The sequence below is a fragment of the Chenopodium album genome, chromosome 12 (assembly GCF_948465745.1).
Source record: "Chenopodium album chromosome 12, dcCheAlbu1.1, whole genome shotgun sequence".
Classification (NCBI taxonomy): Eukaryota; Viridiplantae; Streptophyta; class Magnoliopsida; order Caryophyllales; family Amaranthaceae; genus Chenopodium; species Chenopodium album.
This window is the reverse complement of record NC_137845.1, coordinates 47,795,791-47,819,220: the sequence shown is the minus strand read 5'-3', so window position 1 is coordinate 47,819,220 and position 23,430 is coordinate 47,795,791. Positions and strand designations below refer to the sequence as shown.

The 23,430-nt window shown below is 39.2% G+C and overlaps 38 non-coding genes and 25 pseudogenes across 38 annotated transcripts; all 63 read left to right on the top strand.

Annotated features, from left to right (window-relative positions):
- The first annotated feature begins 24 nt into the window (after positions 1–24).
- Positions 25–143, top strand: LOC145573981 (5S ribosomal RNA). The gene has a single exon (XR_014097952.1). It is a non-coding gene; the product is annotated as a 5S ribosomal RNA (ribosomal RNA).
- Positions 144–343: 200 nt separating this feature from the next.
- Positions 344–462, top strand: LOC145573119 (5S ribosomal RNA). Its single transcript, XR_014097231.1, has one exon. It is a non-coding gene; the product is annotated as a 5S ribosomal RNA (ribosomal RNA).
- Positions 463–659: 197 nt separating this feature from the next.
- LOC145572999 (5S ribosomal RNA) lies at positions 660–778 on the top strand. The gene has a single exon (XR_014097116.1). It is a non-coding gene; the product is annotated as a 5S ribosomal RNA (ribosomal RNA).
- A 199-nt stretch (positions 779–977) lies between these two features.
- LOC145573232 (5S ribosomal RNA) lies at positions 978–1,096 on the top strand (annotated as a pseudogene).
- A 193-nt stretch (positions 1,097–1,289) lies between these two features.
- LOC145573235 (5S ribosomal RNA) lies at positions 1,290–1,408 on the top strand (annotated as a pseudogene).
- A 198-nt stretch (positions 1,409–1,606) lies between these two features.
- On the top strand, positions 1,607–1,725 carry LOC145573190 (5S ribosomal RNA). The gene has a single exon (XR_014097299.1). It is a non-coding gene; the product is annotated as a 5S ribosomal RNA (ribosomal RNA).
- Positions 1,726–1,922: 197 nt separating this feature from the next.
- On the top strand, positions 1,923–2,041 carry LOC145573126 (5S ribosomal RNA). The gene has a single exon (XR_014097238.1). It is a non-coding gene; the product is annotated as a 5S ribosomal RNA (ribosomal RNA).
- A 198-nt stretch (positions 2,042–2,239) lies between these two features.
- Positions 2,240–2,358, top strand: LOC145573219 (5S ribosomal RNA; annotated as a pseudogene).
- Positions 2,359–2,554: 196 nt separating this feature from the next.
- Positions 2,555–2,673, top strand: LOC145573200 (5S ribosomal RNA). Its single transcript, XR_014097308.1, has one exon. It is a non-coding gene; the product is annotated as a 5S ribosomal RNA (ribosomal RNA).
- Positions 2,674–2,871: 198 nt separating this feature from the next.
- LOC145573178 (5S ribosomal RNA) lies at positions 2,872–2,990 on the top strand. The gene has a single exon (XR_014097288.1). It is a non-coding gene; the product is annotated as a 5S ribosomal RNA (ribosomal RNA).
- A 199-nt stretch (positions 2,991–3,189) lies between these two features.
- LOC145573151 (5S ribosomal RNA) lies at positions 3,190–3,308 on the top strand. Its single transcript, XR_014097262.1, has one exon. It is a non-coding gene; the product is annotated as a 5S ribosomal RNA (ribosomal RNA).
- A 198-nt stretch (positions 3,309–3,506) lies between these two features.
- Positions 3,507–3,625, top strand: LOC145573128 (5S ribosomal RNA). The gene has a single exon (XR_014097240.1). It is a non-coding gene; the product is annotated as a 5S ribosomal RNA (ribosomal RNA).
- Positions 3,626–3,823: 198 nt separating this feature from the next.
- On the top strand, positions 3,824–3,942 carry LOC145573175 (5S ribosomal RNA). The gene has a single exon (XR_014097285.1). It is a non-coding gene; the product is annotated as a 5S ribosomal RNA (ribosomal RNA).
- Positions 3,943–4,142: 200 nt separating this feature from the next.
- Positions 4,143–4,261, top strand: LOC145573097 (5S ribosomal RNA). The gene has a single exon (XR_014097210.1). It is a non-coding gene; the product is annotated as a 5S ribosomal RNA (ribosomal RNA).
- Positions 4,262–4,456: 195 nt separating this feature from the next.
- On the top strand, positions 4,457–4,575 carry LOC145573022 (5S ribosomal RNA). Its single transcript, XR_014097138.1, has one exon. It is a non-coding gene; the product is annotated as a 5S ribosomal RNA (ribosomal RNA).
- A 199-nt stretch (positions 4,576–4,774) lies between these two features.
- Positions 4,775–4,893, top strand: LOC145573158 (5S ribosomal RNA). The gene has a single exon (XR_014097269.1). It is a non-coding gene; the product is annotated as a 5S ribosomal RNA (ribosomal RNA).
- A 197-nt stretch (positions 4,894–5,090) lies between these two features.
- LOC145573188 (5S ribosomal RNA) lies at positions 5,091–5,209 on the top strand. Its single transcript, XR_014097297.1, has one exon. It is a non-coding gene; the product is annotated as a 5S ribosomal RNA (ribosomal RNA).
- A 200-nt stretch (positions 5,210–5,409) lies between these two features.
- LOC145573129 (5S ribosomal RNA) lies at positions 5,410–5,528 on the top strand. Its single transcript, XR_014097241.1, has one exon. It is a non-coding gene; the product is annotated as a 5S ribosomal RNA (ribosomal RNA).
- A 197-nt stretch (positions 5,529–5,725) lies between these two features.
- Positions 5,726–5,844, top strand: LOC145573253 (5S ribosomal RNA; annotated as a pseudogene).
- Positions 5,845–6,037: 193 nt separating this feature from the next.
- On the top strand, positions 6,038–6,156 carry LOC145573237 (5S ribosomal RNA; annotated as a pseudogene).
- Positions 6,157–6,353: 197 nt separating this feature from the next.
- LOC145573239 (5S ribosomal RNA) lies at positions 6,354–6,472 on the top strand (annotated as a pseudogene).
- Positions 6,473–6,669: 197 nt separating this feature from the next.
- Positions 6,670–6,788, top strand: LOC145573085 (5S ribosomal RNA). The gene has a single exon (XR_014097198.1). It is a non-coding gene; the product is annotated as a 5S ribosomal RNA (ribosomal RNA).
- Positions 6,789–6,976: 188 nt separating this feature from the next.
- On the top strand, positions 6,977–7,095 carry LOC145572978 (5S ribosomal RNA). The gene has a single exon (XR_014097096.1). It is a non-coding gene; the product is annotated as a 5S ribosomal RNA (ribosomal RNA).
- A 189-nt stretch (positions 7,096–7,284) lies between these two features.
- Positions 7,285–7,402, top strand: LOC145573225 (5S ribosomal RNA; annotated as a pseudogene).
- Positions 7,403–7,601: 199 nt separating this feature from the next.
- Positions 7,602–7,720, top strand: LOC145573199 (5S ribosomal RNA). Its single transcript, XR_014097307.1, has one exon. It is a non-coding gene; the product is annotated as a 5S ribosomal RNA (ribosomal RNA).
- Positions 7,721–7,919: 199 nt separating this feature from the next.
- LOC145573222 (5S ribosomal RNA) lies at positions 7,920–8,038 on the top strand (annotated as a pseudogene).
- Positions 8,039–8,235: 197 nt separating this feature from the next.
- Positions 8,236–8,354, top strand: LOC145573245 (5S ribosomal RNA; annotated as a pseudogene).
- A 198-nt stretch (positions 8,355–8,552) lies between these two features.
- Positions 8,553–8,671, top strand: LOC145573251 (5S ribosomal RNA; annotated as a pseudogene).
- A 198-nt stretch (positions 8,672–8,869) lies between these two features.
- On the top strand, positions 8,870–8,987 carry LOC145573269 (5S ribosomal RNA; annotated as a pseudogene).
- Positions 8,988–9,184: 197 nt separating this feature from the next.
- On the top strand, positions 9,185–9,303 carry LOC145573246 (5S ribosomal RNA; annotated as a pseudogene).
- A 181-nt stretch (positions 9,304–9,484) lies between these two features.
- Positions 9,485–9,603, top strand: LOC145573262 (5S ribosomal RNA; annotated as a pseudogene).
- Positions 9,604–9,801: 198 nt separating this feature from the next.
- Positions 9,802–9,920, top strand: LOC145573137 (5S ribosomal RNA). Its single transcript, XR_014097249.1, has one exon. It is a non-coding gene; the product is annotated as a 5S ribosomal RNA (ribosomal RNA).
- A 196-nt stretch (positions 9,921–10,116) lies between these two features.
- On the top strand, positions 10,117–10,235 carry LOC145573203 (5S ribosomal RNA). The gene has a single exon (XR_014097310.1). It is a non-coding gene; the product is annotated as a 5S ribosomal RNA (ribosomal RNA).
- A 148-nt stretch (positions 10,236–10,383) lies between these two features.
- On the top strand, positions 10,384–10,502 carry LOC145573184 (5S ribosomal RNA). Its single transcript, XR_014097293.1, has one exon. It is a non-coding gene; the product is annotated as a 5S ribosomal RNA (ribosomal RNA).
- Positions 10,503–10,700: 198 nt separating this feature from the next.
- LOC145573157 (5S ribosomal RNA) lies at positions 10,701–10,819 on the top strand. The gene has a single exon (XR_014097268.1). It is a non-coding gene; the product is annotated as a 5S ribosomal RNA (ribosomal RNA).
- A 198-nt stretch (positions 10,820–11,017) lies between these two features.
- Positions 11,018–11,136, top strand: LOC145573223 (5S ribosomal RNA; annotated as a pseudogene).
- A 2,352-nt stretch (positions 11,137–13,488) lies between these two features.
- On the top strand, positions 13,489–13,607 carry LOC145573139 (5S ribosomal RNA). The gene has a single exon (XR_014097251.1). It is a non-coding gene; the product is annotated as a 5S ribosomal RNA (ribosomal RNA).
- A 199-nt stretch (positions 13,608–13,806) lies between these two features.
- Positions 13,807–13,924, top strand: LOC145573257 (5S ribosomal RNA; annotated as a pseudogene).
- A 199-nt stretch (positions 13,925–14,123) lies between these two features.
- LOC145573226 (5S ribosomal RNA) lies at positions 14,124–14,242 on the top strand (annotated as a pseudogene).
- Positions 14,243–14,441: 199 nt separating this feature from the next.
- On the top strand, positions 14,442–14,560 carry LOC145573150 (5S ribosomal RNA). Its single transcript, XR_014097261.1, has one exon. It is a non-coding gene; the product is annotated as a 5S ribosomal RNA (ribosomal RNA).
- A 201-nt stretch (positions 14,561–14,761) lies between these two features.
- LOC145573218 (5S ribosomal RNA) lies at positions 14,762–14,880 on the top strand (annotated as a pseudogene).
- A 199-nt stretch (positions 14,881–15,079) lies between these two features.
- Positions 15,080–15,198, top strand: LOC145573124 (5S ribosomal RNA). Its single transcript, XR_014097236.1, has one exon. It is a non-coding gene; the product is annotated as a 5S ribosomal RNA (ribosomal RNA).
- A 198-nt stretch (positions 15,199–15,396) lies between these two features.
- LOC145573264 (5S ribosomal RNA) lies at positions 15,397–15,515 on the top strand (annotated as a pseudogene).
- A 197-nt stretch (positions 15,516–15,712) lies between these two features.
- On the top strand, positions 15,713–15,831 carry LOC145573108 (5S ribosomal RNA). Its single transcript, XR_014097220.1, has one exon. It is a non-coding gene; the product is annotated as a 5S ribosomal RNA (ribosomal RNA).
- Positions 15,832–16,027: 196 nt separating this feature from the next.
- On the top strand, positions 16,028–16,146 carry LOC145573187 (5S ribosomal RNA). The gene has a single exon (XR_014097296.1). It is a non-coding gene; the product is annotated as a 5S ribosomal RNA (ribosomal RNA).
- Positions 16,147–16,332: 186 nt separating this feature from the next.
- Positions 16,333–16,451, top strand: LOC145572992 (5S ribosomal RNA). The gene has a single exon (XR_014097109.1). It is a non-coding gene; the product is annotated as a 5S ribosomal RNA (ribosomal RNA).
- Positions 16,452–16,648: 197 nt separating this feature from the next.
- LOC145573207 (5S ribosomal RNA) lies at positions 16,649–16,767 on the top strand. The gene has a single exon (XR_014097314.1). It is a non-coding gene; the product is annotated as a 5S ribosomal RNA (ribosomal RNA).
- Positions 16,768–16,964: 197 nt separating this feature from the next.
- On the top strand, positions 16,965–17,083 carry LOC145573145 (5S ribosomal RNA). Its single transcript, XR_014097257.1, has one exon. It is a non-coding gene; the product is annotated as a 5S ribosomal RNA (ribosomal RNA).
- Positions 17,084–17,282: 199 nt separating this feature from the next.
- LOC145573193 (5S ribosomal RNA) lies at positions 17,283–17,401 on the top strand. The gene has a single exon (XR_014097302.1). It is a non-coding gene; the product is annotated as a 5S ribosomal RNA (ribosomal RNA).
- Positions 17,402–17,600: 199 nt separating this feature from the next.
- Positions 17,601–17,713, top strand: LOC145573268 (5S ribosomal RNA; annotated as a pseudogene).
- A 509-nt stretch (positions 17,714–18,222) lies between these two features.
- On the top strand, positions 18,223–18,341 carry LOC145573084 (5S ribosomal RNA). The gene has a single exon (XR_014097197.1). It is a non-coding gene; the product is annotated as a 5S ribosomal RNA (ribosomal RNA).
- A 199-nt stretch (positions 18,342–18,540) lies between these two features.
- On the top strand, positions 18,541–18,659 carry LOC145573248 (5S ribosomal RNA; annotated as a pseudogene).
- Positions 18,660–18,857: 198 nt separating this feature from the next.
- LOC145573273 (5S ribosomal RNA) lies at positions 18,858–18,970 on the top strand (annotated as a pseudogene).
- Positions 18,971–19,373: 403 nt separating this feature from the next.
- On the top strand, positions 19,374–19,491 carry LOC145573277 (5S ribosomal RNA; annotated as a pseudogene).
- Positions 19,492–19,688: 197 nt separating this feature from the next.
- LOC145573117 (5S ribosomal RNA) lies at positions 19,689–19,807 on the top strand. Its single transcript, XR_014097229.1, has one exon. It is a non-coding gene; the product is annotated as a 5S ribosomal RNA (ribosomal RNA).
- A 203-nt stretch (positions 19,808–20,010) lies between these two features.
- LOC145573247 (5S ribosomal RNA) lies at positions 20,011–20,129 on the top strand (annotated as a pseudogene).
- Positions 20,130–20,643: 514 nt separating this feature from the next.
- LOC145573254 (5S ribosomal RNA) lies at positions 20,644–20,764 on the top strand (annotated as a pseudogene).
- A 199-nt stretch (positions 20,765–20,963) lies between these two features.
- On the top strand, positions 20,964–21,082 carry LOC145573182 (5S ribosomal RNA). Its single transcript, XR_014097291.1, has one exon. It is a non-coding gene; the product is annotated as a 5S ribosomal RNA (ribosomal RNA).
- A 197-nt stretch (positions 21,083–21,279) lies between these two features.
- On the top strand, positions 21,280–21,398 carry LOC145573202 (5S ribosomal RNA). Its single transcript, XR_014097309.1, has one exon. It is a non-coding gene; the product is annotated as a 5S ribosomal RNA (ribosomal RNA).
- A 203-nt stretch (positions 21,399–21,601) lies between these two features.
- LOC145573130 (5S ribosomal RNA) lies at positions 21,602–21,720 on the top strand. Its single transcript, XR_014097242.1, has one exon. It is a non-coding gene; the product is annotated as a 5S ribosomal RNA (ribosomal RNA).
- A 200-nt stretch (positions 21,721–21,920) lies between these two features.
- On the top strand, positions 21,921–22,039 carry LOC145573231 (5S ribosomal RNA; annotated as a pseudogene).
- A 198-nt stretch (positions 22,040–22,237) lies between these two features.
- On the top strand, positions 22,238–22,356 carry LOC145573010 (5S ribosomal RNA). The gene has a single exon (XR_014097126.1). It is a non-coding gene; the product is annotated as a 5S ribosomal RNA (ribosomal RNA).
- Positions 22,357–22,502: 146 nt separating this feature from the next.
- Positions 22,503–22,621, top strand: LOC145573205 (5S ribosomal RNA). The gene has a single exon (XR_014097312.1). It is a non-coding gene; the product is annotated as a 5S ribosomal RNA (ribosomal RNA).
- The last annotated feature ends 809 nt before the right edge of the window (positions 22,622–23,430 follow it).

Sequence of the window (23,430 nt, the reverse complement as noted above, 5' to 3'; positions counted from 1 at the left end):
TAAAAATTAACGCTCTAAGTAAATGGGTGCGATCATACCAGCACTAATGCACCGGATCCCATCAGAACTCTGCAGTTAAGCGTGCTTGGGCGAGAGTAGTACTAGGATGGGTGACCTCCTGGGAAGTCCTCGTGTTGCACCCCTTTTTTGGCGAATTCGGAATTTATTTTTGTTTTTGGTTATTTTGAGATAGGAAATGGTTTGAGACGCGTAGATCCCGAAAAACTAACCAATTTGAAAGGAAAAAATGTTTAGTTCGGACGATCGGGCACAAAGTTACGGCATTTTAAAAGAAATCAAGGGCTGGAAAGGGTATAAATAAAAATTAACACTCTAAGTAAATGGGTGCGATCATACCAGCACTAATGCACTGGATCCCATCAGAACTCCGCAGTTAAGCATGCTTGGGCGAGATTAGTTTTAGGATGGGTGACCTCCTGGGAAGTCCTCGTGTTGCACCCTTTTTTGGGCGAATTCGAAATTTATTTACTTTTTTGGTTATATTTAGATGGGAAATGGTTTGAGACGCGTAGATCCCGAAAAAATTATCAATTTAAAAAAAAACGTTTAATTCGAACTATCGGACACAAAGTTACGATTGTTTATAGGAAATCAGGAGCTGGAAAGGATAAAAGTACATATTAGCGCTATAAGTAAATGGGTGCGATCATACCAGCACTAATGCACAGGATCCCATCAGAACTCCTCAGTTAAGCGTGCTTGGGCGAGAGTAGTACATGGATGGGTGACCTCCTGGGAAGTCCTCGTGTTGCACCCTTTTTTTGGCGAATTCGGAATTTAATTTTGTTTTTTGATATTTTGGTATGGGAAATGGTTTGAGACGCGTAGATCTCGAAAAAATAACCAATTTGAAAAAAAAAATGTTTAATTCGGACGATCGGGCACAAAGTTACGGCATTTTGAAGGAAATCAGGGTCTGGAAAGGGCATAAATACAAATTAACGCTTTAAGTAAATGTGTGCGATGATACCAGCACTAATGCACTGGATCCCATCAGAACTCCGCAGTTAAGCTTACTTGGGTGAGAGTAGTACTAGGACGGGTGATCTCCTGAGAAGTCCTCGTGTTCCACCCTTTTTTGGTGAATTCAGAATTTTTTTTTTTGGTTATTTTGAGATGGGAAATGGTTTTATACGCGTACATCTCAAAAAAATAACCAATTTGAAAAAAAAATGTTTAATTCGAACGATCGGGCACAAAGTTACGACATTTTGAAGGAAATCAGGGGTTGGAAAGGGTATAAATACAAATTAACTCTTTAAGTAAATGGGTGCGATCATACCAGCACTAATGCACTGGATCCCATCTGAACTCCGAAGTTAAGCGTGGTTGGGCGAGAGTAGTATAAGGATTGGCTATTTCTTGGGAAGTCCTCGTGTTACACCTCTTTTTTGGCGAATTCGGAATTTGTTTATTTTTTTGGTTATTTTGATATGGGAAATGGTTAGAGACGCGTAGACCTCAAAAAAATATCCAATTTGAAAAAAAAAAATTTAATTCAGACGATCGGGCACAAAGTTACGGCATTTTGAAGGAAATTAGGGTCTGGAAAGGGTAGAAATACAAATTAACGCTTTAAATAAATGGGTGCGATCATACCAACACTAATGCACCGGATCCTATCAGAATTCCGCAGTTATGCGTGCTTGGGCGAAAGTAGTACTAGGATGGGAGACCTCCTTGGAAGTCCTCGTGTTGCACCCTTTTTTGGCGAATTCAGAATTTATTTTTGTTTTTGGTTATTTTGAGAGGGGAAATGGTTAGAGACGCGTAGATCTCGAAAAAATAACCTATTTGAAAAAAAAATGTTTAATTCGGACGATCGGGCACAAAGTTGCGGCATTTTGAAGGAAATCAGGGGCTGGAAAGGGTATAAATACAAATTAACGCTTTAAGTAATTGGGTGCGATCATACCAGCACTAATGCACCGAATCCCATTAGAACTCCGCAGTTAAGCGTGCTTGGGCGAAATTAGTACTAGGATGGGTAACCTCCTAGGAAGTCCTCGTGTTGCACCCCTTTTTTGGCGAATTCGGAATTTCTATTTATTTTTGATTATTTTGAGATGGGAAATGGTTTGAGACGCGTAAATCTCGAAAAAATAACCAATTTGAAAAAAAAATGTTTAATTCGGACGATCGGGCACAAAGTTACGGCATTTTGAAGGAAATCAGGTGCTGGAAAGGGTATAAATACAAATTAACGCTTTAAGTAAATGGGTGTGATCATACCAGCACTAATGCATCGGATCCCATCGGAACTCCGCAGTAAAGCGTGCTTGGACGAGAGTAGTTCTAGGACGGGTGACCTCCTGGAAAATCCTCATGTTGCACCCCTTTTATTGCGAATTCGGAATTAATTATTGTTTTTTGTTATTTTGAGATGGGAAATGGTTTGAGACGCGTAGATCCAGAAAAAGTAAACAACTAGAAAAAAAATGTTTAATTCGGACGATCGGGACAAAGTTACGGCATTTTGAAGGAAATCAGGGGCTGGAATGGGTATAAATACAAATTAACGCTTTAAGTAAATGGGTGCGATCATACCAGCACTAATGCACCGGATCCCATCGGAACTCCGCAGTAAAGCGTGCTTGGACGAGAGCAGTACTAGGATTGGTGACCTTCTGGAAACTCCTTGTGTTGCAACTCTTTTCTTGCGTATTCGGAATTTATTATTGTTTTTTGTTATTTTGGGATGGGAATTGGTTTGAGACGCGTAGATCTCGAAAAAATAACCAATTAGAAAAAAAAATGTTTAATTCGGACGATCAGGACAAAGTTACGGCATTTTGAAGGAAATTCAGGGGCTGGAAACAGTATAAATACAAATTAACGCTTTAAGTAAAACGGTGCGATCATACCAGCACTAATGCACCGGATCCCATCAGAACTCCGCAGTAAAACGAGCATGGGCGAGAGCAGTACTAGGATGGGTGAACTCTTGGGAAATCCTCGTGTTGCATCCCTTTTTTGGCGAATTCGGAATTTATTTTTGTTTTTGGTTATTTTGAGACGGGAAATGTTTTGAAACGCGTAGATCTCGAAAAAATAACCAATTAGAAAAAAAAAATGTTGAATTAGGACGATCGAGCACAAAGTTACGGCATTTTGAAGGAAATTAGGGGTTGGAAAGGATATAAATACAAATTAACGCTTTAAGTAACTGGTTGCGATCATACCAGCACTAATGCACCGGATCCCATCAGAACTCTGCAGTTAAGCGTACTTGGGCGAGATTAGTACTAGGATGGGTGACCTCTTGGGAAGTCCTCGTGTTGATCCCCTTTTTTGGCGAATTCGGAATTTATATTTATTTTTGGTTATTTTGAGATGGGAAATGGTTTGAGACGCGTAGATCTCGAAAAAATAACCAATTTGAAAAAAAAATGTTTAATTCGGACGATCGGGCACAAAGTTACGGCATTTTGAAGAAAATCAGGGGATGGAAAGGGTATTAATACAAATTAGCGCTATAAGTAAATGGGTGCGATCATACCAGCACTAATGCATCGGATCCCATCAGAACTCAGCAGTTAAGCGTGTTTGGGCGAGATTAGTACTAGGATGGGTGACCTCCTAGGAAGTCCTCGTGGTGCACCCCTTTTTTGGCGAATTCGGATATTATTTTTGTTTTTGGTTATTTTGAGATGGGAAATGGTTTGAGACGCGTAGATCTCGAAAAAATAACCAATTTGAAAAAAAAATGTTTAATTTGGACAGTCGGGCTCATAGTTACGGCATTTTGAAAGAAATCAGGGGCTGGAAAGGGTATAAATACAAATCAACGCTTTAAGTAAATGGGTGCGATCATACCAGCACTAATGCACTGGATCCCATCGGAACTCCGCAGTATAGCGTGCTTGGACGAGAGTAGTACTAGGATGGGTGACCTCCTGGAAAGTCCTCGTGTTGAACCCCTTTTCTTGCGAATTCGAAATTTATTATTTTTTTTTGTTATTTTTCGGTGGAAAATGGTTTGAGACTTGTAGATCTCGAAAAAATAACCAATGTGAAAAAAAACAATGTTTAATTCGGATGATCGAGCACAAAGTTACGGCATTTTGAAGGAAATCAAGGGTTTAAAAGGGTCTAAATACCAATTAACGCTTTAAGTAAATGGGTGCGATCATACCAGCACTAATGCACCGGATCCCATCAGAACTCCGCAGTTAAGCATGCTTGGGCGAGAGCAGTATTAGGATGGGTGACCTCCTGGGAAGTCCTCGTGTTGCACTTTTTTTTGGCGAATTCGGAATTTATTTTTGTTTTTGGTTATTTTGAGATGGGAAATGGTTTGAGGCGCGTAGATCTCGAAAAAATTATCAGTTTAAAATTTTTTTTTAATTCGAACGATCAGACACAAAGTTACGGCAGTTTAAAGGAAATCAGGGGCTGGAAAGGATAATAGTACAAATTATCGCTATAAGTAAATGGGTGTGATCATACCAGCACTAATGCACAGGATCCCATCAGAACTCCTCAGTTAAGCGTGCTTGGGCGAGAGTAGTATTAGGATGGGTGACCTCTTGGGAAATCCTCGTGTTGCACCCCTTTTTTGGCGAATTCGAAATTTATTTTTTTTTTGGATATTTTTAGATGTGAAATTGTTTGAGACGTGTAGATCTCGAAAAAATAACCAATTTGAAAAAAAAAAATGTTTAATTTGGACGATCAGGCACAAAGTTACGGCATTTTGAAGGAAATCAGGGGCTGGAAAGGGTATAAATACAAATTAACGCTTTAAGTAAATGGGTGCGATCATACCAGCTCTAATGCACAGGATCCCATCAGAAATCCGCAGTTGAGCGTGCTTGGGCGAGATTAGTACTAGGATGGGTGACTTCCTGGGAAATCCTCGTGTTGCACCCTTTTTTTGGCGAATTCGGAATTTATTTTTGTTTTTGGATATTTTGAGATGGGAAATGGTTTGAGACGAGTAGATCTCGAAAAAATAACCAATTTGAAAAAAAAATGTTTAATTGATGATCAGGCACAAAGTTACGGAATTTTGAATGAAAGCAGGGGCTGGAAAAGGGTATAAATACAAATTAACGCTTTAAGTAAATAGGTGCGATCATACCAGCACTAATGCACCGGATCAAATCAGAACTCCGCAGTTAAGCATGCTTGGGCGAGAGCAGTACTGGGATAGGTGACCTCCTGGGAAGTCCTCGTGTTACACCCTTTTTTTGGCGAATTCGGAATTTATTTTTTGTTTTTTTGATATTTTGAGATGGGAAATGGTTTGAGACGCGTAGATCTCGAAAAAATAACCAATTTGAAAAAAAAATGTTTAATTCGGACGATCGGGCACAAAGTTACGGCATTTTGAAGGAAATCAGGGTCTGGAAAGGGCATAAATACAAATTAATGCTTTAAGTAAATGTGTGCGATGATACCAGCACTAATGCACTGGATCCCATCAGAACTCCACAGTTAAGCGTGCTTGGGTGAGAGTAGTACTAGGATAGGTGATCTCTTGAGAAGTCCTCGTGTTGCACCCTTTTTTGGCGAATTCAGAATTTATTTATTTTTTTGGTTATTTTGAGATGGGAAATGGTTTGATACGCGTAGATCTCGAAAAATTAACCAATTTGAAAAAAAAATGTTTAATTCGAACGATCGGGAACAAAGTTACGGCATTTTGAAGGAAATCAGGGGCTGGAAAGGGTATAAATACAAATTAACGCTTTAAGTAAATGGGTGCGATCATACCAACACTAATGCACCGGATCCCATCAGAACTCTATTGTTAAGTGTGGTTGGGCGAAAGTAGTACTAGGATGGGCTATTTCTTGGGAAGTCCTCGTGTTACACCTCTTTTGTAGCGAATTCGGAATTTTTTTTTTGGTTATTTTGATATGGGAAATGGTTAGAGACGCGTAGACCTCAACAAAACTAACCAATTTGAAAAACAAATGTTTAATTCAGACGATCAGGCACAAAGTTACGGCATTTTGAAGGAAATTAGGGCTGGAAAGGGTTTAAATACAAATTAGCGCTATAAGTAAATGGGTGCGATCATACTAGCACTAATGCACCAGATCCCATCAGATGCCTACAGTTAAGCGTGCTTGGGCGATATTAGTACTAGGATGAGTGACCTCCTGGAAAGTCCTCGTGTTGCACCCCTTTTCTTGCGAATTCGGAATTTAATATTGTTTTTTGTTATTTTGAGATGGGAAATGGTTTGTGACGCGTAGATCACGAAAGAATAAACAACTTGAAAAAAAAATGTTTAATTCGGACGATCGGGCACAAAGTTACCGCATTTGAAGGAAAAGAAGGGCTGGAAAGGGTATAAATACAAATTAGCGCTTTAAGTAAATGGGTGCGATCATAGCAGCACTAATGCACTGGATCCCATCAGAACTCCGCAGTTAAGCGTGGTTGGTCGAGAGTAGTACTAGGATGAGCTATTTCTTGGGTAGTCCTCGTATTACACCCCTTTTTTGGCGAATTCGGAATTTATTTTTTTTTTTGGTTATTTTGATATGGGTAATGGTTAGAGACGCGTACACCTCGAAAAAATAACCAATTTGAAAAAAAAATGTTGAATTCGAACGATCGGGCACAAAGTTACGGCATTTTGAAGGAAATTAGGGCCGGAAAGGGTATAAATACAAATTAGTACTATAAGTAAATGGGTGCGATCATACCAGCACTAATGCACCGGATCCCATCAGAACCCTGTTGTTAAGCGTGCTTGGGCGAGAGTAGTACTAGGATGGGTGACCTCCTGGGAAGTCCTCGTGTTGCACCCCTTTATTGGCGAATTCGGAATTTATTTTTGTTTTTGGTTATTTTGATTTCAGACGCGTAGATCCCGAAAAACTAACCAATTTGAAAGAAAAAAATGTTTAGTTCGGACGATCGGGCGCAAAGTTACGGCATTTTAAAAGAAATCAGGGGCTGGAAAGGGTATAAATAAAAATTAACGCTCTAAGTAAATGGGTGCGATCATACCAGCACTAATGCACCGGATCCCATCAGAACTCCGCAATTAAGTGTGCTTGGGCGAGAGTAGTACTAGGATGGGTGACCTCCTGGGAAGTCCTCGTGTTGCACCCCTTTTTTGGCGAATTCGGAATTTATTTTTGTTTTAAGGTGGGAAATGGTTTGAGACGCTTAGATCTCGAAAAAATAACCAATTTGAAAAAAAAAATGTTTAATTCGGACTATCGGGCATTAAGTTACGGCATTTTGAAGGAAATAAGGGGCTGGAAAGGGTATAAATACAAATTAACGCTTTAAGTAAATGGGTGCGATCATGCCAGCACTAATGAACCGAATTCCATCGGAACTCCGCAGTTAAGCGTGCTTGGACGAGAGTAGTACTAGGATGGGGACCTCCTGGAAAGTCCTCGTGTTGCACCCCTTTTCTTGCGAATTCGGAATTTATTATTGTTTTTTGTTATTTTGAGATGGGAATTGGTTTGAGACGCGTAGATCTCGAAAAAATAAACAACTTGAAAAAAAAAATGTTTAATTCGGACAATCTAGTACAAAGTTATGGCATTTTGAAGGAAATCAAGAGCTAGAAAGGGTATAAATACAAATTAACGCTTTAAGTAAATGGGTGTGATCATACCAGCACTAATGCAGCGGATCCCATCAGAACTCCGCAGCTAAGCCTGCTTGGGTGACAGTAGTACTAGGATGGGTGACCTCCTAGGAAGTCCTCGTTTTGCACCCCTTTTTTGGCGAATTCGGAATTTATTTTTGTTTTTGGATATTATTAGATGTGAAATGGTTTGGGACGCGTAGATTTCGAAAAATTAACCAATTTGAAAAAAAAAATGTTTAATTCGGACGATCTGGTACAAAGTTACGGCATTTTGAAGGAAATTAGGATCTGGAAAGGGTATAAATAAAAATTAGCTTTATAAGTAAATGGGTGCGATCATACGAGCACTAATGCACCGGATCCCATCAGAACCCTGCACTTAACCGTGCTTGGGCGAGAGTAGTACTAGGATGGGTGACCGCCGTAGAAATCCTCGTGTTGCACCCCTTTTTTAACGAATTCGGAATTTATTTTTGTTTTCTGTTATTTTAAGATGGGAAATGGTTTGAGACGCGTAGATCTCTAAAAAATTACCAATTTAAAAAAAAAATGTTTAATTCGGACGATCAGGGACAAAGTTACGTCATTTTAAAGGAAATCAGGGCTAGAAAGGGTATAAATACAAATTAGCGCTATAAGTAAATGGGTGCGATCATACCAGCATTGATGCACCGGATCCCAACAGAACCCCGCAGTTAAGCGTGCTTCGGCGAGAGTAATACTAGGATTGGTTACCTCCTGGGAAATCCTCATGTTGCACCCCATTTTTGGCGAATTCAAAATTTATTTTTGTTTTTGGTTATTTTGAGATGGGAAATGCTTTTAAACGTGTAGATCTCGAAAAAAAACCAATTTGAAAAAAAAATGGTTTAATTCGAACGATCGGGAACAAAGTTACGGTATTTTAAAGTAAATCAGGGGCTGGAAAGGGTATAAATACAAATTAGCGATATAAGTAAATGGGTGCTATCATACCAGCACTAATTCTTTGGATCCCATCATAACCCCGCAGTTAAGCGTGCTTGGGCGAGAGTAGCACAAGGATGGGTGACCTCCTGGGAAGTCCTCGTGTTGCACCCATTTTTTGGTGAATTCGGAATTTATTTTTGTTTTTGTTTATTTTGAGATCGGAAATGGTTTAAGACGCGTATAACTTGAAAAAATAACCAGTTTGAAAAAAAAATGTTTAAATCGGACGATCGGGCACAAAGTTACGGAATTTTGAAGGAAATCAGGAGTTGGAAAGGGTATAAATACAAATTAGCGCTATAAAAAAATGGGTGCGATCATACCAGCACTAATGCACCGGATACCATCAGAACCCCGCTGTTATGCGTGCTTGGGCAAAGTAGTACTCGTATGGATGACTTCCTGGGAAGTCCTCGTGTTGCACCCCTTTTTTGGCGAATTCGGAATTTATTTTTGTTTTGGTTTTTTTGAGTTGGGAAATGGTTTGAGACGCGTAGACCTCGAAAAAATAACCATTTGAAAAAAAAAATGTTTAATTCGGACGATCGGGCACAAAGTTACGGCATTTTGAAGAAATTTAGGGGCTGGAAAGGGTATATATACAAATTAGCGCTATAAGTACTTGGGTGCTATCATACCAGTACTAATACAACGGATCCCATCAGAACCCCGCGGTTAAGCGTGCTTGGGCGAGAGTAGTACTAGTATGGGTAACGGCCTGGGAAGTCCTCGTGTTGCGGCCCTTTTTTTGCGAATTAGGAATTTATATTTGTTCTTGGTTATTTTGATATGGGAAATAGTTTGAGACACGTAGATCCCGAAAAATTACCAATTTGAAAAAAGAAATGTTCAATTCGGACGATTGAGCACAAAGTTATGGCATTTTGAAGGAAATCAGGGGTTAGAAAGGGTATAAATACAAATTAGCGCTATCATACCAGTACTAATGCACCGGATCCCATCAGTACCCCGTAGTTAAGCGTGGTTGGGCGAGAGTTGTACTAGGATGGGTGACCTCCTAGGAAGTCCTCTTGTTGCACCCCTTTTTTGGCGAATTCGGAATTTATTTTTGTTTTTGGTTATTTTGAGATGGTAAATGGTTTGAGAAACGTAGACCTCGAAAAAATAACCAGTTTGAAAAAAAAAAATTTAATTCGGATGATCGGGAACAAAGTTATGGCATTTTGAAGGAAATTAGGGGCTGGAAAGGGTATAAATACAAATTAGCGCTATAATTAAATGGGTGCGATCATACCAGCACTAATGCACCAGATCCCATCAGAACTCCGTAGTTAAGCGTGCTTAGGCGAGATGTGTACTAGGATGGGTGACCTCTTGGAAACTCCTCGTGTTGCACCCCTTTTTTGGCGAATTCAGAATTTATTTCTGTTTTTGGTTATTTTGAGATGGGAAATGGTTTAAGACGCGTATATTTCGAAAAAATAACAATTTGAAAAAAAATGTTTAATTTGGACGATCGGGCACAAAGTTACGGCATTTTGAAAGAAATTAGGGCATGGAAAGGGTATTAATACAAATTAGGGGTATAAGTAAATAGGTGCGATGATACCAGCACTAATGCACCAGATCCCATCAGAACCCCGCAATTAAGCGTGCTTGGGCGAGAGTAGTACTAGGTTGGGTGACCTCTTGGGAAGTCCTCTTGTTGCATCCCTTTTTTAGCGAATTTGGAATTTATTTTTGTATTTTGTTATTTTGAGATAGGAAATAGTTTAAGAAACGTAGATCTCGAAAAAATTACCTATTTGTTGGAAATCAGGTGCTGGAAAGGATATAAACACAAATTAGTGTTATAAGTAAATGGATGAGATTATACCAGCACTAATGCACCAGATCCCATCAGAACCCCGCAGTTAAGCGTGCTTGGGCGAGAGTTGTACTAGGATGGGTGACCTCCTAGGAAGTACTCGTGTTGCACCCCATTTTTGGCGAATTCGGAATTTATTTCTGTTTTTTGTTATTTTGAGATGAGAAATGGTTTGAGACGCGTAGATCTCGAAAAATAACCAATTTGAAACAAAAAATGTTTAATTCGGACGATCGGGCACAAAGTTACGGCATTTTGAAGGAAATCAGGAGCTGGAAAGGGTATAAATACAAATTAGCGCTATAAGTAAATGGGTGCGATCATACCAGCACTAATGCACCAGATCCCATCAGAACTCCGTAGTTAAGCGTGCTTAGGCGAGATGTGTACTAGGATGTGTAACCTCCTGGGAAGTCCTCGTGTTGCACCCCTTTTTTGGCGAATTCGGAATTTACTTTTGTTTTAAGTTATATTGAGATGGGAAATGGTTTGAGACGCGTAGATCTCAAAAAATAACCAATTTGAAATAAAAAATGTTTAATTCGGACGATCGGGCACAAATTTACGGCATTTTGAAGGAAATCAGGGGCTGGAAAGGGTATAAATATAAATTAATGCTTTTAGTAAATGGGAGCGATCATACCAGCACTAATGCACTGTATCCCATCCGAACTCCGCAGTTAAGCGTGCTTTATTGAGAGTAGTACCGGGATGGGTGACCTCCTGGGAAATCCTCGTGTTGCACCCCCTTTTTTGACGAATTCGGAATTTATTTTTGTTTTATGTTATTTTGAGATGGGAAATTGTTTGAGACGCGTAGATCTCGAGAAATTAACCAATTTGAAAAAGTAAAAATGTTTAATTCGGACGATCGCGCGCAAATTACGGCATTTTGAAGGAAATCAGGGGCTAGAAAGGGTATAAATACAAATTAGCGCTATAACGAAACGGGTGCGATCATACCAGCACTAATGCACCGGATCCCATCATAACTCCGCGGTTAAGTGTGCTTGGGCGAGTGTAGGAAAGATTTCAAGCATTACCCCAAACTTGAACCCCACTTTGATCATACACTTAAGTGTGGTGGCGTCCAAAGGGAAAGAAAAGAGAGCAAAAGAGTCGCCAACAAGTTTTAGGAACTTGTAAACCGTTCACAGGATGAAGGTTACACCCCTTCACGATGCATGAGATCGTCAACTCCAAAAGCTCTTGAACCAAATAGGGTTCGGGGATGAAGGTACAAATCCAACCTAAAAGAGATTGAACCTACCCTAAAAAGGCCTCTACTTTATTCTTCTCGTATTTATGTGCGCTTTCTGACTAGCATGCAAACATTAGATTAACCCTAAACCTGTTTAACCTATGTTGGTTGAATATTAATGCACGAACAAAACTATTATTGGCGATTACTTGAATTATAATCATATTAGCCTAAACAAGATTATTAATTATCTTATTAAGCGTGATTACAAGTATAGATTCCCTTTAATCCTGCAAGAGAGGGCATGATCAAGCAACAACAATAATAAAATATCAAGCAACATAAGAATCATCATAATAATAACAACAATAATCATAATAACAATCATAATAATCATGATTATCATAATTATCATAATCATGTTAAAGCATAATATTAATAGCAAGATACTAGGCATGATACTAACAAGATTAATAACAAACCCTAGAATGTCACTAAGCAATAAAGATCAAAGCTCTAACCCTAACATGGTACTAACATGATATTAGAAAAGAGTAAAAGGCACCCTAAACATGATACGAGAAAGCAATAATAGCATCCTAACATGATACTAGGAATTAATAAATAATAAACATGCTTTCTACAAGAATAGAGCAATAAGATTACATACTTTGATGCCTCGTACCTCTTTCTAATAACAAAATACACACGTTAGTAACTTTAAGGAAAATAATAAATCAAACAATTAAATTAAATAATGGAAATAGAGATTTGGGACCAAACCCTCAGAAAAGTATTAATCTTCCACGTCTAGGGCAAAGGCAACTTCGAACTCGGCTAGGTGTTTCTAGATCTCGTGTATGCGGAATTGTGTTTGTGAAAAGCTAGAGAGATGAGAACTTAGAGAGAATTTAGAGAATAGATCGATTGTAGAATGAGAATTGATGATTGCCGATCCTTAAAAACGGAGGTTCAGGACCCTATTTATAAGAAAACAATCTGGAAATAGGTAGAATTTGATAAGGAATAAAACTCCACGTTGTTGCCAAACTAGCGACAGGACTATCGTTTGGCGACAGCCTGGATTCCTACGCGCTTTCAAACACCGAGTCCACTTATCAATCAAAATTGACTTGTAAAGTCCGTATGAAAACTTAAATCGTATTTTTCATAAAATAATATTTTATTCCAAGTAAAACTTATCAAAATCTAATTATTAATTCTAATTTATTAGGACTTTAAAGAACCTTCTAGAGAATTCTAGAAGACTATAATTAATTCTAATAACTTTAGGAATAATAATTAACATTAGGCCCTCCCCTATATCATCGGGCCGCATGTAAAGATCAAACCTGGCCCAGTTTAGTATTTTGGCCATAACTTCCTCATTATTCATCGGAATTGGGCTTATAATACATCGTTAGAAAGATCTTTGCAAGCCCCATCCAACTACACTATTATTGGACCCTTGTCGTGGACCAAACTAAACTGGATTGGCTATTTTTATAAAATAGAGTTTTTTTTCGAAACAGAAAGAAAGAATTTTTAATAAAAACTAACCGCCACACCCGACCTTTCACACTTTCACTTCGTTCGATTATCATTCGACGCAAAAAGGTATTCATAACTGGTTTTGGTTTTGGGGAGACACAAATGGGTGTCTACAGGTGACCTTCTGGGAAGTCCTCGTGTAGCACCCCTTTTTTGGCGAAATCGGTATTTATTTTGTTTTTTGTTATTTTGAGATGGGAAATGGTTTGAGACGCGTAGATCTCAAAAAAATTAATAATTAGAAAAAAAAAATGTTTAATTCGGACGATCGGGCACAAAGTTAAGGCAATTTGAAGGAAATCAGGGGCTGGAAAAGGGTATAAATAAAAATTAGCGCTATAGGTAAATGGGTGCGATCATACCAGCATTATTGCACCAGATCCCATCATAACTCCGCAGTTCAGCGTGCTTGGGCGAGAGTAGTACTTGGATGGGTGACCTCCTGGGAAGTCCTCGTGTTGCACCCCTTTTTTCGCGAATTCGGAATTTTTTTTTGTTTTTTTTTTGTTTTGAGATGGGAAATGGTTTGAGACGCGTAGATCTCGAAAAAATTACTAATTTGAAAAAAAAATGTTTAATTTGGACGATCGGAAAAAATGGTACGACATTTTGAAGGAAATCAGGAGCTGGAAAGGTTATAAATAAAAATCTACGCTATAGGTAAATGGGTGCGATCATAACATCACTAATGCACCGGATCCCATCCGAACTCCGCAGTTAATGGGCTTGGGCGAGAGTAGTATTAGGATGGGAGATCTTCTGGGAAGTCCTCGTGGTACACCCCTTTTTTTGGCGAATTAGAAATTTATTTTTGTTTTATGTTATTTTGAGATGGGAAATAGTTTGAGACGCGTAGATCTCAAAAAAATAACCAATTTGAAAAAAAAATGTTTAATTCGGACGATCGGGCACAAAGTTACGGCATTTTGAAGAAAATCAGGAGCTGGAAAGGGTATAAATACAAATTAGCGCTATAAGTTAATGGGTGCGATCATACCAGCACTATTGCACCGGATCCCGTCAGAACTATGCAGTTAAGCGTGCTTGGGCGAAAGTAATAATAGGATGGGTTACCTCTTGCGAAGTCCTCGTGTTGCACCCTTTTTGGCAAATTCGGAATTTATATTTGTTTTTGGTTATTTTGAGATGGGAAATGGTTTGAGATGCGTAGATCTCTAAAAAAATAACCAATTTTAAAAAAAAAAATGTTTAATTCGGACGATCGGGCACAAAGTTACGGCATTTTGACGGAAATCAGGGGCTGGAAAGGTTATAATTACAAATTAGCGCTATAATTAAATGGGTGCGATCATACCAGCACTTATTCACCGGATCCCATCAGAACTCCACAATTAAGCGTGCTTGGGGGAGAGTAGTACTAGGATGGGTGACCACCTGGGAAATCCTCGTGTTGCACCCATTTTTTGACGAATTCGGAATTTATTTTTGTTTTATGTTATTTTGAGATGGGAAATGGTTTGAGACGCGTAGATCTCGAAAAATGAACCAATTTAAAAAAGTAAAAATGTTTAATTCGGACGATCGGGCACAAAGTTACGACATTTAGAAGGAAATCAGGGGCTAAAAAGGGTATAAATACAAATTAGCGCTATAACAAAACGGGTGCGATCATACCAGCACTAATGCACCGGATCCCGTCATAACCCCGCAATTAAGCGTGCTTGGGTGAGAGTAGTACTAGGATGGGTGACCTTCTGGGAAGTCCTCGTGTTTCACCCTTTTTTGGCGAAGTTGGAATTTATTTTTGATTTTTTGTTATTTTGAAATGGGAAATGGTTTGGGACGCTTAGATCTCGAAAAAATTACTAGTTTGAAAAAAAAATGTTTAATTCGGAGGATCGGGTAAAAAGTTACGGCATTTTGAAGAAAATCATGGGCTGGAAAAGGGTATAAATATACATTAGCGCTATAGGTAAATGGGTGCGATCATACCAGCACTAATGCACCGGATCCCATCAAAACTCCGCAATTAAGCGTGCTTGGGCGAGAGTAGTACTAGGATGGGTGACCTCCTCGGAAGTTCTCGTATTGCAGCCCTTTTTCGGCAAATTAGGAATTTATTTTTGTTTTTAGTTATTTTGAGATGGGAAATGGCTTGAGACACGTAGATCTCAAAAAAATAACCAATTTGAAAAAAAAATGTTTAATTCGGACGATCGGTGATAAACTTATGGCATTTTGAAGGAAATCAGGGGTTGGAAAGGGTATAAATACAAATTAGCGCTATAAGTTCATGGGTGCGATCATACCAGCATTATTGCACTGGATCCCATCAGAACTACGCAGTTAAGCGTGCTTGGGCGAAAGTAATAATAGGAGGGTTTACCTTCTGGAAAGTCCTTGTGTTGCACCACTTTTTTGGCGTATTCGGAATTTATTTTTGTTTTTATTTATTTTGAGATTGAAAATGGTTTGAGACGCGTAGATCTCGAAAAAATAACCAGTTTGAAAAAAAATGTTTATTTCGGACGATCGGGCACAAAGTTACGACATTTTGAAGGAAATCAGGAGCTGGAAAGGGTATAAATACAAATTAGCGCAATAAGTAAGTGGGTGCGATCATACCAGCACTAATGCACCGGATCCCATCAGAACCCCGCAGTTAAGCGTTCTTGGGCGAGAGTAGTACTAGGATGGGTGACCGCTTGGGAAGTTCTCGTGTTGCAGCCCTTTTTTGGCGAATTCGGAATTTTTTTTTGTTTTTGGTTATTTTAAGATAGGAAATGGTTTGAGACGCGTAGATCTCGAAAAAATAACCAATTTATAAAAAAAGTTTAATTCGGACGATCGGGCACAAAGTTAAGGCATTTTGAAGGAAATTTGGGGCATGAATGGGTATAAATACAAATTAGCACTATAAGTAAATGATTGCGATCATAACAGCACTAATGAACTAGATCCCATCTGAACTCTGCACTTAAGCGTGCTTGGGCGAGAGTAGTACTAGAATGGGTGACCTCTAGGGAAGTCCTCGTGTTGCACCCCTTTTTTGGCGAATTCGGAATTTATTATTTTGAGATGGGAAATGGTTTGAGGCGCGTAGATCTTGAAAAAATAACTAATTTGAAAAAAAAAATGTTTTATTTAGACGATCTGCCACAAAGTTACGACATTTTGAAGGAAATCAAGGGCTGGAATGGGTATAAATACAAATTAGCGCTATAAGTAAATGGGTGCGAACATACCAGCACTAATGCACCGGATCCCATCAGAACTCCGCAGTTAAGCGTGCTTGGGCGAGAGTAGTACTAGGAAGGGTGACCTCCTGGGAAGTCCTCGTGTTGCACCCCTTTTTTGGCGAATTCGGAATTTTTTTTTGTTTTTGGTTATTTTAAGATAGGAAATGGTTTGAGACGCGTAGATCTCGAAAAATAACCAATTTCAAAAAAAAAAGTTTAATTCGGACGATCGGGCACAAAGTTAAGGCATTTTGAAGGAAATTTGGGGCATGAATGGGTATAAATACAAATTAGCACTATAAGTAAATGATTGCGATCATACCAACACTAATGCACTGGATCTTATCTGAACTCCGCACATAAGCGTGCTTGGGCGAGAGTAGTACTAGGATGGGTGACCTCTTGGGAAGTCCTCGTGTTGCACCCCTTTTTTGGCGAATTCGGAATTTATTTTTGTTTTTGGTTATTTTGAAATGGGAAATGGTTTGAGACGCATAGATCTCGAAAAAATAAATAATTTGAAAAAAAAAGTTTAATTTTGACGATCGGGCACAAAGTTACGGCATTTTGAAGGAAATTAGGGGCTGGAAAGGGTATAAATACAAATTAGCGCTATAAATAAATGGGTGCGATCATACCATCACTAATGCACCGGATCCCATCTAAACTCCGCAGTTAAGCGTGCTTGGTCGAGAGTAGTACTAGGGTGGGTAACCTCCTGTGAAGTCCTCGTGTTGCACCCCTTTTTTGGCGAATTCGGAATTTACTTTTGTTTTTGGTTATTTTGAGAAGGGAAATGATTTTAGACGCGTAGATCTCGAAAAAATAACCAATTTGAAAAATAAAATGTTTAATTCGTACGATCGGGCACAAAGTTACGGTATTTTTAAGGAAATCGGGGGCTGGAAAGGATATAAATACATATTAGCGCTATATGTAAATGGGTGCAATCATACCACCACTAATGCACCGGATCCCATCAGAACTCCGCAGTGAAGCGCGTTTGGGCGAGAGTAGTACAAGGATAGGTGACCTCCTGGAAAGTTCTCGTGTTGCACCTTTTTTTTGGCGACTTCGGAATTTATTTTAGTTTTTTGTTATTTTGAGATGGGAAATGGTTTGAGACGCGTAGATCTCGAAAAAATAACCAATTTGAAAAAAAAAATGTTTAATTCGGACAATAGGGCACAAAGTTACGGCATTTTGAAGGAAATCAAGGGCTGGAAAGGATATAAATACAAATTAGCGCTATAAGTAAGTGGGTGCGATCATACATGCACTAATGATTCCATCAGAACTCTGCAGTTAAGCGTGCTTGGGTGAGAGTAGTACTTGGATGGGTGACCTCCTGGGAAGTCCTCGTGTTGCACCCCTTTTTGGCGAATTCGAAATTTATATTTGTTTTTGGTTATTTTGAGATGGGAAAAAGTTTGAGACGCGTAGATCTAGAAAAAATAACCAATTTGAAAAAAAAAATGTTTAATTCGGACGATCAAGCACTAAGTTACAGCATTTTGAAGGAAATTAGGTGCTAGAAAGGGTATAAATAAAAATCAGCGCTATAAGTAAATGGGTGCGAATATACCAGCAGTAATGATTCCATCAGAGCTCCGCAGTTAAGCGTGCTTGGGCTAGAGTAGTACTAGGATTGGTGACCTCTTGGGAAGTCCTCGCGTTGTACCCCTTTTTTGGCGAATTCGGAATTTATTTTTCTTTTTATTTATTTTGAGATGGGAAATGGTTTCACACGCGTAGATCTCGTAAAAATAACCAATTTGAAACAAAAAATGTTTAAATCGGACGATCGGGCACAAAGTTAAGGCATTTCGAAGGAAATCTGGGCTGGAAAGGGTATAAATACAAATAAGCGCTATAAATAAATGAGTGCGATCATACCAGCACTAATGCACCGGATCCCATCTAAACTCCGCAGTTAAGCGTGCTTGGGCGAGAGTAGTACTAGGGTGGGTAACCTCCTGAGAAGTCCTCGTGTTGCACCCCTTTTTTGGCAAATTCAGAATTTATTTTTGTTTTTTGTTATTTTGAGATGGGAAATTATTTGAGACGCGTAGATCTCGAAAAAATAACCAATTTGAAAAATAAAATGTTTAATTCGGACGATCGGGCACAAAGTTACCGCATTTTGAAGGAAATCAAGGGTTGGAAAGGATATAAATACATATTAGCGCTATAAGTAAATGGGTGCAATCATACCAGCACTAATGCACCGAATCCCATCAGAACTCCGGAATTAAGCGTGCTTGAGCAAGAATAGTACTAGTATGGGTGACCTCTTGTAAAGTTTTCGTGTTGCACCTTTTTTTTGGAGAATTCGGAATTTACTTTTGTTTTTGGTTATTTTGAGATGGAAAATGGTTTGAGACACGTAGATCTCGAAAAAATAACCAATTTGAAAAAAAAATGTTTAATTCGGACGGTCGGGCGCGAAGTTACGACATTTTGAAGGAAATATGGGGCTGGAAAGGGTATAAATACAAATTAACGCTATAAGTAAATGGGTGCGATCATACTAGCACTAATGATTCCCTCAGAACTCTGGAATTAAGCGTGCTTGAGCGAGAGTAGTACTATGATGGGTGACCTCCTGGGAAGTCCTCGTGTTGCACCACTTTTTTGGTGAATTTAGAATTTAGTTTTGTTTTTTGTTATTTTGAGATGGGAAATGGTTTGAGACGCGTAGATCTCGAAAAAATAACCAACTTGAAAAAAAAATGTTTAATTCGTACGATCGGCCACAAACTCCGCTGTTAAGCGTGCTTGGGCGAGAGTAGTAGTAGGATGTGTGATCCCTTGGTAAGTCCTCGTGTTGCATCCCTTTTTTGGCTAATTCGGAATTTTATTTTTTTTGTTTATTTTTAGATGGGAAATGGTTTGAGACACGTTGATCTCGAAAAAATAACCAATTTGAAAAAAAGATGGTTTAATCCGGACGATCGGGCACAAAGTTATGGCATTTTGAAGGAAATCAGGGGAATGAAAGGGTATAAATACAAATTAGCGCTATAAGTAAATGGGTGCGATCATCCAGCACTTATGTATCAGATCCTATCAGACCTACGCAGTAAAGCGTGCTTGGACGAGAGAAGTACTATGACGGGTGACCTCTTGGAAAGTCCTCGTGTTGCCCCCTTTTTTTGGCGAATTCAGATTTTTTTTAATTTTGGTTATTTATAGATGGTAAATGATTTGAAACGCGTGGATCTCGAAAAAGTAACAAATTTGAAAAAAAAAATGTTAAATCCGGACGATCGGGCATAAAGTTACGGCATTTTGAAGGAAATCAGGGGTTGGAAAAAGTATAAATACTAATTAGGGCTATAAGTAAATGGGTGCGATCATACCAGCACTAAAGCACCGAATCCCATTAGGACTCCGCAGTTAAGCGTGCTTGGGCGAGAGTAATACTACGATGGGTGACCTCCTGGGAATTCCTCGTGTTGCATCCCTTTTTTAGCGAATTCGGAATTGTTTTTTTTATCTTTTGGTTATTTTGAGATGGGAAATGGTTTGAGACGCGTAGATCTCGAAAAAATAAACAACTCGAAAAACAAAATTGTTTAATTCGGGCGATCGGGCACAAAGTTACGGCATTTTGAAGGAAATCAAGGGCTGGAAAGGGTATAAATACAGACTAGCGCTATAAGTAAATGGGTGCGATCATACAAGCACTAATGCACAGGATCCCATCAGAACACCACAGTTAAGCGTGCTTGGGTAAGAGTATTACTAGGATGAGTGACCTCCTTGGAAGTCCTCGTGTTGCACCCCTTTTTGGCGAATTCGGAATTTTTTTTTTCTTTTTGGTTATTTTGAGATGGGAAATGGTTTGAGACACGTAGATCTCGAAAAAATAACAAATTTGAAAAAAAAATGTTTAATTCGGACGAACGGACACAAAATTACGGCAATTTGAAGGAAATCAGGGGCTGGAAAGGGTACAAATACAAATTAGCGCTTTAAGTAAGGGGGCGTTTGGTTCAAACAATGGTATGGGTTTGGAATGAGGAATGAAACCAGGGTGGTATGGGGTTGGAACTTGATACTTGATTTCATGTGTTTGGTTTTTATCTAGGAATGATAGTTTTCCTTTTAATATTAAACCTAAAGGTATGGGTATGAGCCATACCCACCTCCCCCCTTGGGTTTCAAAAACCCATACCTTGGTGGTTTGAGGTATGGGTTTGAAAAATGAAATTTCAAGAAACAAACACAAGGTATGGGTTTTGCTCATTCCAAACCCATACCTTATACCTAATATGCTTGAACCAAACACCCCCTAAATGGGTGCAGTCATACAAGATCTAATGCAACGGATCCCAACAGAACTCCACAGTTAAGCGTGCTTGGGCGAGAGAGTAGTACTAGGATGGGTGACCTCCTAGGAAGTCCTTGTATTGCACCCCTTTTTTGGCGAATTTGGAATTTTTTTTTTTGTTTTTAGTTATTTTGGGATGGGAAATAGTTTTAGACGCGTAGATCTCAAAAAATAACTAATTTGAAAAAAAAATGTTTAATTCGGACGATCGGCATTAAGTTACGGCATTTTGAAGAAAATCAGGGGCTGGAATGGGAATAAATACAAATTAGTGATATAAAATAAATGGGTGCGATCATACCAGCACTAATGCACCAGATCCCATCAAAACTCCACAGTTAAGCGTGCTTGGGCGAGAGTAATACTAGGATGGGTGACCTCATGGGAAGTCCCCGTGTTGCAAACGTTTTTTGGCGAATTCGGATTTTTTTTTGTTTTTGGTTATTTTGAGATGGGAAATGGTTTGAGACGCGTAGATCTCGAAAAAATAACCAATTTGAAAAAAAAATAATTAATTCGGACGTTCGGGCACCAAGTTACGACATTTTGCATGAAACCAGGGGCTAAAAAAGGGATAAATAAAAATTAGCTCTATATGTATATGGGTGCAATCATACCAGCACTAATGCACTAGATCCCTTCAGAACTCCGTAGTTAAGCGTGCTTGGGCTATAGTAGTATTAGGATGGGTGACCTCCTGGGAAGTCCTCATGTTGCACTCCTTTTTTTGCGAATTTGGATTTTTTTTTTTTTTTGTTTTTGGTTATTTTGAGATGGGAAATAATTTGAGACGCGTAGGTCTCGAAAAATTAACGAATTTAAAAAAAAAATGTTTAATTTGGACGATCAGGCTCAAAGTTACAGCATTTTGAAGGAAATAAGGAGCTGGAAAGGGTATAAATACACATTTGCGCTATAAGTAAATGGGTGCGATCATACCAGCACTAATGCACCGAATCCCATTAGAACTCTGCAGTTAAGTGTGCTTGGGCGAGAGTAGTACTAGGATAGGTGACCTCCTTAGAAGTCCTCGTGTTGCACCCCTTTATAGGCGAATTCGGATTTTTTTTTTTTGTTTTTGGTTATTTTGAGATGGGAAATGGTTTGAGACGCGTAGTTTTCGAAAAAAATTACCAATTTGAAAAAAAATGTTTAATTCGGATGATCGGGCACTAAGTTATGGCATTTTGAAGAAAATCAGGAGCTGTAAAGGGTATAAATACAAATTAGCGCTATAAGTAAATGGGTGCAATCATACCAGCATGAATGCACCAAATCCTATCAGAACTCCGTTGTTAAGCGTGCTTGGGCGAGAGTACTACTCGGATAGGCGACCTCTTGAGAAGTCCTCGTTTTGCACCCCTTTTTTGGCGAATTCGGATTTTTTTTTTGTTTTTGGTAATTTTTAGATGAGAAATGGTTTGAGACGCGTAGATCTTGAAAAATTAACCAATTTGAAAAAAAAATGTTTAATTCGGACGATTGGCCATAAAGTTACGACATTTTGAAGGAAATCAGAGGCTGAAAAGGGTATAAATACAAATTTGTGCTATAAGTAAATGGGTGCGATCATACCAGCACTAATGCACCGGATCCCATCAGAACTCCGCAGTTAAGCGTGCTTGGGCGAGAGTAGTACTAAGATAGGTGACCTCCTGGGAATTCCTTGTGTTGCACCCCTTTTTTGGCGAATTCGGATTTTTTTTTTAATTTTTTTTTGAGATGGGGAATGGTTTGAAACGCGTAGATCTCGAAAAAAATAACCAATTTGAAGAAAAAAATGTTTAATTCGGACGATCGGGCACAAATTGGCGCTATAAGTAAATGGGTACGATCATACCAGCACTAATGCACCGGATCCCATCAGAACTCTATATTTAAGCGTGCTTGGGTGAGAGTAGTACTAGGATGGGTGATCGCCTGGGAAGTCCTCGTGTTGCACCTGTTTAGGGTAATAATATCCCCTAGACGTGGTCTTATCACGTAGTGACACGTGGCTCAATCAATAGGCGGCACGTGTCCTATGGGAAGATGACGTGTGTCAAGCTCAAGGAGAGCGCCTGAAATTAGAGAAATGGGGCTCCTTACATTAGGAGGCCTAAATCCTGAGAAAGCCTCGAAACGGCGCTTACCCCTAGACACATGTGCAACTTGATTGCGCCGCTAATCAAAATGCGTCATTCTAGGGTAATAACCCTGAAGGGCACCTAAAATGAGAGAAAATGGCCTCCTTACATCAGGAGGCCCAAATCACGAAAAAGCTACAAAACGGCGCTGACCCCTAAGCACGTGTCGCAACTTGATTTTGCCGCCAATTAAATCGCTTCATTCTAGGGTAATAACCCTATAGGGCATAATCCCCCACCCCTATGAATACCTTAATCATTTATTATGGGAGGGGTGGATTGTCATAACATTAAATAGAGCACTAAATAGCGCCAACTTCTCTCTACTTTCTCTCTTTAGCTTTTCCGATTTCAGGTTACTAACTTAACCGTCGGAGGCGAATATTCCGTCATCGTAATATTCGTGTTTTACAAGTGTCCGAGTATCGTTGCCGACAGAAGTGTGACTAGTATAATGAGGGATTCCAAAAAACCCCGAAACATTTAGCGCCGTTTGTGGGGATACTCGTCCGTAATGGCAATAGATGGTCAGACGCCTAATACCGGCCCTGGCCCTTGTCAGGACGGCCATGTACAAGACATAGCCGCAACAATCAATTCTAGTGATCCTCTGATCGCCTCATTCCAT